Source organism: Dasypus novemcinctus, chromosome 4, assembly GCF_030445035.2.
Source record: "Dasypus novemcinctus isolate mDasNov1 chromosome 4, mDasNov1.1.hap2, whole genome shotgun sequence".
In the NCBI taxonomy this organism is placed as follows: Eukaryota; Metazoa; Chordata; class Mammalia; order Cingulata; family Dasypodidae; genus Dasypus; species Dasypus novemcinctus.
Window position 1 is genome coordinate 111,045,071 of NC_080676.1, and position 11,049 is coordinate 111,056,119.

Below are 11,049 nucleotides of genomic sequence, written 5' to 3' on the forward strand. Positions count from 1 at the left end.
AGAGTGGCATTATTAATAGTTGCTACAAGATGGAAACAATCTAAGCATCCATGAACCAATGAATGGATAATCAAGATGTTTTATAGTCATAAGATGGAATATTACTCAGCTCTAAGTAGGAATCCACTGGCGAAGCACATGACCACATGGAGGTACCTAAAGGATATTATGTCGAGTGAAATATCAGACACAAAAGCACAAATATTTTATGGTCTCTCCGATATGAACTAAATACAATAAGTTGACTTGTGGAGTTGGACTGAGAAGTGTAGGTTGGTGGGAGATGGAATGTGGGATAAGAAAGTGGAAAAAATGTTGGATATATGTAGAATGTTTAATAAGGTGAAATGTAAATATGTATTAATGGTTGACCTTGATGGTAGCATATCATATTGAATGTAACAAACACTTCATTTATGGATGTGATTGCGGCTTACATGAGTAGCCAAGCAAGATTAATGTTAGTTGGAGGACAGCTGAAAATAATGTTGGGAATGTAGAAAAATAATTTTGGAAGTAGTTGAAGATTGTGTTTAATAATTAAACACCCATTTACTCATTTGTTCAATTCAAGTATGCATGACCAGCAGTATGATAATTGTTTTCCTAAGGGAAACACCTTTTTCAAATGCAGTACAGTGCTTATGTACTCCATTCCTTTCTAAATTTACTTAGGTAGCATCTTCCCCATTCCCAGCTGTGTCATATAGCCATTATACATTTAGATTTTTTTTTCACATTCTGATATCCATCCTGGAATCACCTAATCTCAAAATTTGCATGTATTTGCATAAAGTTCATTCATGTGCTATAAGATTCTATAAACTTTGATAAATGCATGTCATATATCCACCATTAAAATATTGTATAGTTTTACTGTCTTCTAAACATCCCCTATATGCTGCATATTCAATCCCTGATCATTTTACTTACCTATAGTTTTAAGTTTTCAGAATTCCATGTAATTGGAAAAATATAGTACACTGTCTTCTCTGATTGACTTCATTCAGTTATCAATATACATTTAAAATTCAAATTTTTTTTTTTAGGATCATGGGAGTTTTATTTATTTGGAAGTGAACTTTTAACTATCAATGCAAATGCTAAAAAACTACACAAAACATCCATAGGAACTTCTTTTCATCTTTGTTTTGCACTGTTCACAAATGTTTCCTACGTAATCCAACATACAACAGAGAAAATGATACATCTTTTTCTTTCATTTTGCCTACAACAGAAAAACAAGAAAATATATATATAAATATATTTTACAAAGTTTGACTAATAAGACACTAGCAGGTTGACAGTTGAAGTCTAGGTGAGAAATAATCTAATAAAAATAATCAGAATTTATTCAGTCACTTCCATAAAAAAATTGCTGCCCATCAGGCTTTTTGGTATATGCTTATACCATTATTCAATTTGTAGCACTGCTCCCCACCTTGGTTCTTCACAATTAGTAACATAGAAAACTGTTGCAAAATAGGGGGCAAAGATTTACAAAACAAATAAAAACCCCCAAATTATTATAAACATGAATATATCTTTCCAAACAGTGAACTTTCAAACCATCAAATCAACTGAACTGAATTTGCCAATATATTTTGCCTATGTTCAAGAAGAGATGCACTTATATCCAAGAGAGGAACTGAAAATCAAACTTAGTGTTTAGTTTAGGGGTGGGGTGGAAGAATTTAGCCCTTTGAAAAATGATTATCTTAAAAAGAAAAATGACCACCCAAAATAGGTTAACTAAATTTATTTTAAAAATCATAAAACATTTCTTACAAAAGAGGATTACATTTTACACACTGCCCTGAGTAGATGCCAAGGACATGTGGACTATTGGTACTCTTCCTCTCTGTCTCACACCGCCCCCTCCACCCCCTATGTCCCAAATGTTACAGTGACCACAAAGCAAGGTGTTCACAATAATTACATGGGGGGAATCTTTACCACCAACAATGAACAAAAAAAATTCACTGCTGCTGTTTCAAAATTTCAGTATTAGTTTTTTGCACATCCTTCCCACCCCCCACCCTGTTTGAAAAGAACTAAAACATTACATCTGGTGAACAGCAAATATTTTACTATACCTCAGATGCAGAACACCTACGAAGCAGAAGAATGTTGACTATTTTTAAACAGAAATAGATAAAAAATGCAGGACTCCTTCAGTTATTCACTAGTCTTAGAAAAACTTCCAGAATACTGCTTCACACTATACAAAAGAAAAAACAACTTGCATTAGAATCCTTCAACATCTGCATACTGCTTCACATTGTTCTGCAGCAAATACGGAGCATTCTGTATCTGGTCCTGTGTCGTGTAATGGTAAGGATCCCATCTTCAGATCCTTCTAAAGGCTCATTAATTTGGTTGAAGCTCCTGACTCATGATGGATTTGTTTAATCTGCTGACCACCTTTCTCAATAATAGATACAGCCAGATCTTTGGGAATAGTTACTTGTGTAGTAATAATAGGTCCACCAAGATCACCATATTAGCCATGAACCACTGCATAGAAATAATCATACCCAGAGCCACCCTGTGGTTCATAAGCCATCTGCCATTCTGATGGGCTCCATATGTCTATTGCAGAGCCCCAAGTTGTGTCAGCACTGAATCCAACCATGCCATCATAATGGTCTCCAGGTCTACCTCTTCTGTCATAAGCCATTAGGTCTCCTCCTCTAGGTAGTGGTGGTGATGGAAGAGGAAGATTCCTAGCTCTGCTGATACCCCAGTCACCTCGTCCTGGAGGAGGAAGAGGAGGTCCTTGACGAGGGCTCATATCATCATAGTCTCTTCTAGATGGAGGCATTGGACGCCCACCACGACCAGGAGGCATTCTGTCAAAACCACCTCTTCCCGGCATAGGAAATCCCAAGAGATGTCCACGGCAGTCATCAGACATCATTGTAAAGCTACCATAATCATAGGTTTCATCATAAAAATTGGGGTCATGAGGCTGTGCACATCCTTTGATGGGAGACTCAGATATAAGATCAAGGATGATCTTTATGCATTCTACAACCCTATCAGCCTTTCCTCCAATGAGGACGACTCTGTCAGTAGAATGTGGACAGCATTCCTGGAAATGCTTGATTGTTGTCTGCATGCACGTTTTCTCGAAGTTCTTTGATTTTAGCACCTTTGACCCCCAAAATTCCTTTTGCCAGACTCTGATGAATCGATAGTTTCTTGTCAAAGTCGCTTCCTTTACAGTGTTGATAATTTAAGCATCCCACAGCATCAGATCTGAGTGGGAGCTGGCTGGTTGCAGTGGGTGATGGCAACTGCAGGCCCTCTTCCAAGGTAGGGATAATTTTCTTCAGAATTTCTCCAATTGTTTCAATATCAGCACTAATATTCAATATGCTCTTGAGGTCACTGCTGTCTGGGACTGAAACACTGGCATTGTAGTCCGTCCGGAGAGCCTTAATATTCTTGCCTCCTTTTCCAATCACTGACCCCAGCGTTCTTGCTCTGAAGCAGAATACGTAGCTCAACCATCTCATCAGTGTTTCTAGATCATTTAAATGCTATTCCTCTTCCATGTCTTCTGCAGGACGTTTACCAAATTCACCATTGGGGAAAATTTCCTCCGCCTGTTCAGTTTCCATTTTCTTGTATTAAAGGGACACACCAATCCGTTATTATATGTCCCTGCAGAGCAGAACAGAGGCGTTTGGGGCGGGACCAACAACTGACACCCTAGTGGCTGCTGTAGCTGCGCGAGGCGGCGGTCCTTTTAGCTCAGAGCCGCCGCAGTGGGTCAAAGCTGGACAGATGGGATCTCTCTTCATAAGACTTTCATGCTAATGTGCTGGAGTTGCAGTTAGTGTTGGGGTTTAAGATATATTTAGGGGATTTGAATCTCTGGACTGACAATGTGATAGCCAGGTCCTGAGCCTCAACAGACTCCAGCACCTACAATCTGATTTATTGGACTCACCCCACTCAGCTAAGATGGAGTTGAAGAAGGACAACCACCACACCATGGAGCCTAGAGTGATTACAACTGAAAGTGGGAGGATTGCATCCAGCATCCATGTGGAATCTGAGCCTCCTCTTGACATAGAGGTGCAATGGACACAACCAATCCAATGTCCACATAGAAAAGGTGGCATTGGATTGGGAAAAGTGGACGTGGTGGCTGATGGGTATGGGGAAAGGCAGGAAGAGATGAGAGGTGGAGGCGTCTTTGGGACATGGAGCTGCCCTGGATGGTGCTCCAGGAGCAATCACCGGACATTGTAAATCCTCACAGGGCCCACTGGATGGAATGGGGGAGAGTATGGGCCATGATGTGGACCATTGACCATGAGGTGCAGAGGTGCCCAAAGATGTACTTACCAAATGCAATGGATGTGTCATGATGATGGGAATGAGTGTTGCTGGGGCGGGGGAGAGGTGGGGTGGGGGTGGTGGAGTTGAATGGGACCTCATATATATATTTTTAATGTAATATTATTACAAAGTCAATTAAAAAAAAAAAGAAAAAAAATAAATACAAAAAAAAAAAAAAAGCTGGACAGAGAACCAGCGCAAGCCCCCGTCGCCCCTCATCCACACTTTTTGTAATTAAATGTTCATTTCTTTCTATCACTGAATAATATTCCATTGCATGAATGTGCAGTAATTTAGTTACCCATTTATTTATTGAAGGACTACTTGGTTGCTTTTTAACATTTGGTGATTAATGACTAAATGTGTTATTGCTAGATTGTATGATAAATATATGTTTGGCTTTGTAAGAAACTCGCTGTCTTCAAGGTGGCTGCGTGACTTTTTTGCATTCCTACCAGCAATAAATAAAAGATCTTATTTCTTGGAATCCTAGTAAGCATTTGGTATTGTCAGCGTTGATGGATTTTGGCCATTCTAATACATATGTAGTGGTATCACATTTTAGTTCAATTTGCAATTCCCTAACGTCAGTGGTGTTGAGTTTCTTTTCATATGCTTATTTACCATTCCTATATCGTCTTTGGTGAAGTGTTGTTCATATTTTTGCCCATTTTTAAATTGGATTGTTTATTTGTTGTTTAGTTTTAAGACTTCTTTTTAATATTTTGTATCAAACCTTTAATGGAATATGTGTTTTGTAAATATTTTATCCTAGTCTCTGGCTTGTCATTCTTATAACAATGTACTTTTCAAAGCAGAAGGTCTTAATTTTAGTAAAGTGCAACATGTCAAATTTTTCTTTCATGGACTATGATTTTGGTGATGCATCTAAAAACTCATTGCTAAAGATTACCTATACTTTTTCCTATGTTTTTTACTAGAAGTTTCATAGTTTTGTGTTTTAAAATTAGTTCTATGAATCATATTGTGTAAACTTTTGTGAAAAATATAAGGTATACCTAGGATCATTTATAATTGTCCAATTGTCTTAATGTCTAATTGTTCCGGGAACATTTGTTGAAAATGCTGTCTTTTCTCCTCGGATTTGTTCCTTTGGCAAAGATCACTTGGCTATATTTGTGTAGTCTACTTCTGGGTTCTCTATTTTGTGTGTCCTAAGTTTCACCATAATTATGCTGCCTTCATTATGGTTGTGTTTTAGTGATTCTTGAAATCACAGTGTTAGTAGTTCTTTAACTTTGTTCTTTTTCTTCAGTACTTTGTTGAGTGTCTAGATTGTTTGCCTTTTGATACAAACTTTAGAATCAGTTTGCCCATACCTAAAAAAATAGTTTACTATGGATTTTTAACAGGACTTCATTAAATCGTTTGGTCAAGGAAAGAATGGTATATTAGCAATATAGAGTCCTTAAATCCATGATCATGAAAAAGTCTCCATTTTTAGACCTCCTTTATTTCTTTCATCAAAGTATTTAATTAGAATTCTACGCATATAGACCTATACATATTTTGTTCATAAGAATTTCATTCTTGTAAAGGGTTTTTTAAATTTCAATTGTCAGTTTTCTTGGTGGTATAAAAGGATACAATTGACTTTGTATATGAAGATGGCATATTGTGACTTTGGTATAATGACTTAATTCCAGGAGTACTTTTTGCTGATTCTTTGGGATTTTATACATACGTAATCATGCTGTGAACAAAGACAGTTTTTTTTAATTCTTTCCTAATCCGTATACTTTTATATCCTTTTCTTGACAGTGCAGTAACTAGGACTTTCAGTATGATGTTGAATAGTAGTGGTGAAAGGAGTCATCCTTGCCTTATTTCTGTGTTTATGGTGAAAGTATACATTATCTTCCTATTAATTAGGATGTAAGCTGTATGGTTTTTGTAAATATTCATCAAGTTTTTGAAGTGCCCATATAATTATGCTTTCCTGAGAGTTTTTATGAAAAAGAGGAATTATTTTCTGTATTAATCAATACGATCATATCATTATTGTTCTTTGATCTAAGGATGTGGTGGGTTGCAATTAATTGATTTTTGATTGTTGAACTATCTTTGCATATTTGGAATACATTCTGCTTGGTGGTACTTGGGAATGAAATGTCCTTTTAAAAATATATTGCTGGATTTAATTTGCTAACGTTTTGTTCTGGATATTTGAATCTATGTTGTTTAGTAAAATGGACATATAGTTTTCCTTTCTTGTTTAGTGTTTTTGTCTGGTTTGGTATTATGGTAATTCTATTTTCTGGAAGAGATTGTGGAGTGTATGTGTCATTCTTTTCTCAAAAGTTTGATAGAATTCACTAGTGAAACTATCTGGACACTGTGCTGTTTTGAAAGTTTATTAAGTATGTAATTTTATATAGATATAGCACTACTTAGATTATTTCATCCTGTTTGTGAGTTTTTACTGGTTTTTGTTTCCAAGGATTGGTCCATATCATCTAAATGATAAAAAAATTTGTGAGAATAAAGTGGATCATAGTATTCTTTTATTATCCTTTTATTTTTCATGAATTGCTAGTGTTCTGGCATTTAAAATTTGTGTCTTCTGTATTTCTTGCTTGGTGCATCTGCCTAGAGATTTATCAATTTTATGAACCTTTTAAATTAACCATCATTGATATTTTTATTACCTCTATTGTTTTGCTGTCTTCAATTTCATTAATTTCTAGTCTAAATTTTAGTATTTCCTCTTCTCCTTAGTTAGTGTTAAATTTATTTTCTTTCTCCAAGTTCCTAAGAGGAAAACTTAGATTTTTGAATTTATTTCTTTTTTCTAATATATGCATATATTTAATGCTGTAAATTTTCTTTAAACACTGTTTTTCTCCATACTACAATTTCAAATTAGTTGAATTCTCAATTTAGTTTAGTTTGAAATAGTTTCTTAATTTCTGGTAAGATTTCTTCTTTAACCCATATTATTTAGAAGTGTGTCATTTAATTTCCACACATTTGGGATTTTCTAATTATCTTTGTGTTTTTGATTTCAGGTTTCATTTAAGTTTGGTATGAGATCATTATACTTTGTAAAATTTATGTAATTAAAAATTTGTAGAATTATGTTTTGTAGCCCAGAATGTGGTCTGTTTAGGTAAGTGTTTATAGTTAACTTGAAATGAATAGATATTCTGCTACTCTGGGATATTATTCAAATATATAAATAAGATCAAGTTAATTGATAGTGTGGGTCAGATGAAACTTGTTGGGTTTTGCCTCCCTGATCTATCAATTATTGAGAGAATGGTATTGAATATTCCACATATTATAGTGGATTTGTCTATTTCTGTATACAATTTTAGGACTTTTAAAGCATCTGAGAGAAGAAAGGAGATCAAGTACATATTTATACTTTTTGTTATATTAATCTCTTTTATAACGTCTATTTCTCTACATTTGTTTCTGTGTATTTGACTTATTGTCTGGAGTCATTTCCTTAGCCCAAAATATTGTTCACATCTACCTCTTTGTGCTTTTTTTGAAAAATAGATGGCATCTCTATATATTACAGATCCCAATATATATAAATATATACATGCATACATTCATATAGTTTCTTTCAAACATTTTTTTTAGTTACAAGCAGAAAGAAGAAGAAATAGAAGAAATATGTAATTATATTTTCTTTTCTGATTACATAATTATCTTTAGAGGTGATGGGAAAGTAGTACTCCAGTAGAAAGTGGAGAGAAATAGTACACTGAAGGAGGAATTCTGGGATACTTTTAAATTGCAAATTATTTTAAAAAATTGCCATAAATAATGTTTACTGTTCTATCGCAACCTGACTTTTTAGTTCTTCACATGAAGAGATGGAATCTATTTCTGCAGTCCTTGAATCTGGGATAGCCTTGTGATTTGCTTTGTCCAAAAGAGTGTAGCAGAGGTGACATTGTGCTAGTTCCAAATTTCTGTCTCAAGAGGTCGTTCATGCTTTGGCTTGTTCTCTTTTGAATCCTGGCACTGCTTGCTTGAAAATGAGCGACCACATTGGATAGAGATGAACTTTCCCAGCTGAGCTCTTTTGGTTGAATTTGCCTCCAGCTGATGTGAATGCTGACATGAACCAATCTAGCAGAGATCAGCCAATCCTGGCACAGATGAATAGAAATTTCATTTGAGCCCAACCCAAATTTCTAATTCTAGGAACCATAGGCTAAATAAATAGATAGTGTTTAAATCCAAGAAATTCTGAGATGATTTGTTATGCAGCAAATGCTAACAAATACAGATGGCAAAGGTAAACCAACCTGATAATATATACAATGTTACACACTGAATTAAACATTCCAAAGGAGTTAAACCTAAAGATATTATGCTATTTAGACTGAAGAAATGCTCTTAATAACTTGATATGCAATATTAATTGCTTTTTCCAGTTCCTTGTTTGTAAAATACAGTAGATATGTTGTGGATCACAGATTATGAAGACTATTTAAATACACTATCATTTCAAAATTCTACAAAATGAAATTATATGAAAGCAATATAATGCCATGTTAAAACCACTGGAATATCAAAACTCATCACTCACCTCAAAGAAAAAAAACAGGTAAAGATTTCTTTCCAGGAAATAATCGTTTAACATATCAGAGCTTATTTCAATTATTATTTGCAATCTTTTTTTAATAATAGTGTTTCAAATAAGTTTATAGTTTTGCTTTGTGAGGATCAAAATTTTACATTAATTGCCTACATTGTTCAAGTACATATTACATGTCACATTAAAATAATACTAAGTAATAAATGGATAAATAAAGGCCTTAGTAAGTTTACACTTGAACCAAAGATAAAATGAGATATTAAAGTGGAACGAAACCTGTCAAATTCTCAAAGTAATGTTAAAAGTCTTTTTTGTCATTGAAATTTTGCAATGTGGTATTAAATTCTGATAACCTCACAAATATGTATATACAATGTAATACAATTATATAAATGGCAAAGGTGCATAGGAGAAAATGATCTAATGGACTGACAATATATTATAAAAAGAGAACAATAAAGCTAAAAATCCCTGGGTTGAAATACTGGTCCCAATGTTTCTCAGCTATGTGATATTTAATTGTTCTAAGTGTTCCTTAGGATTAATTTACATTTGTATTTTGAAAGTCCTTCCAAGGACATGGTAAACACTGTATTTGTGTTTAGTAAATTAAGAAAAAATTGAGGGGAGAAAAAGAATAAAAGAGAGAATTGGAGTCAGGGTTGAAACCGTATTTACTAATCATTCACATAATTAGCAGATGCTGAGCAACAAGTAGAAAGGGTGTTCCTTCCCACACATATACTCCAATCCTTTAATCTGCAGGATTTATCATCCCCTTATGTTTTGAGTCATAGACAAATTTTCTGACTTTGTTGGGCATTCAAGAGAAGATAGGGAAAGGATGAGAGAACAAAATATCTTAAAAGTCAGATCTGGAGATGGTATTGATTATTTTCTTTCCCCATTACTACTGGTCAAAACCCCTTTGACAGTAAGAATCAAGCATTTAGTAAACAAAATTCTAAGAAAACTACCAGAAGCAGATAAAGACTGTATCACAATTTTGAAAACTGAATCAAATATTTTTAAATAAGCATTTGCTCTTATTTTAAAAAGTCAGCATCTCAATTAAATAACGTAAAAGAGAAATGGACAAAAAGGAGGAAAATGTAAAGTGAGACTTGACTTAATCCAAGAAAAATAGATGATGATGACAAAATCATTTAAATTTTAATAGTAAATTTCAAGGTGTCAAAATAAGAATAGATTTAAATGAAAATCTATTTAGGAGAACATAGGAAATGAATAAATATAGCCAACAGAATGGAAATGAAAAAAATAATTTGAGAGGTAAAAAGGGTCAGAGAGAAAAATATAGATATAATGATAACATAAGAAGATTCTACATATTTATATTTACGTTTGTGAAGAATTACAATGAAAGATTGGAAAAAAGAGGTAATTTCCAGTGTTAATATAAGATTTCTGAAGACAATAAACGATTTGAATCTAGATTTTTTAAAAGGCCCTCTCTGTATCTGGGAAATTTGACCTGGACTGGTCTATTGTAATACATATAAATAAAACTTTTGGAATTTAAGGTAGAGATTTAATCCTATGGGTGTTGGGATAAAAAGTATAAATCACTTACAAAGGAAAGAAAATAAAGTAGGCAGCAGATTTTTAACAACAACATACAAGCCGGACAAAAATGGAGTGCATTTTTAAGAAATTCAAGGAGATAAAACACAAGCCAAGAATTTAATTACCATCCAAACTGTCCTCAGTCAGCAATCTACGGAGAAGAGTTTTTTACACAGAAAAACGAAACAAAACAAAGCAAAAAAAAAAAAACAAAACCAAGAACTTACTATCCTCTTGAACCCTTCCAGAGGAAACCAGGAGGGGATGAACTTTATTCAATTTAGAAATAATTGGAAAAACTTAGGCAAAAGGATAGCTGTAGTAGAATCCCCAATTTTAAAATAATCTTGATACTGGGTTATTTGCACTAAATACTCCATTTCTTAGCTTCCTCTATGCTTAGTAGTGGCTCTGTCACGAATTTCAAGTCAATAGGATTTAGGGAGACCTTGTGTGTGCTAATTCTACAGTGCTTCTTTAAAGTGATGAGTCTTTCTCTCCTTTATTCTATCCTTATGGCAGTAATGCTG

General features: G+C 34.1%; 1 pseudogene; it reads right to left on the bottom strand.

Moving 5' to 3' along the window:
* Positions 1-2,210: 2,210 nt before the first annotated feature.
* On the bottom strand, positions 2,211-3,626 carry LOC101437587 (heterogeneous nuclear ribonucleoprotein K-like; annotated as a pseudogene).
* Positions 3,627-11,049: the final 7,423 nt, after the last annotated feature.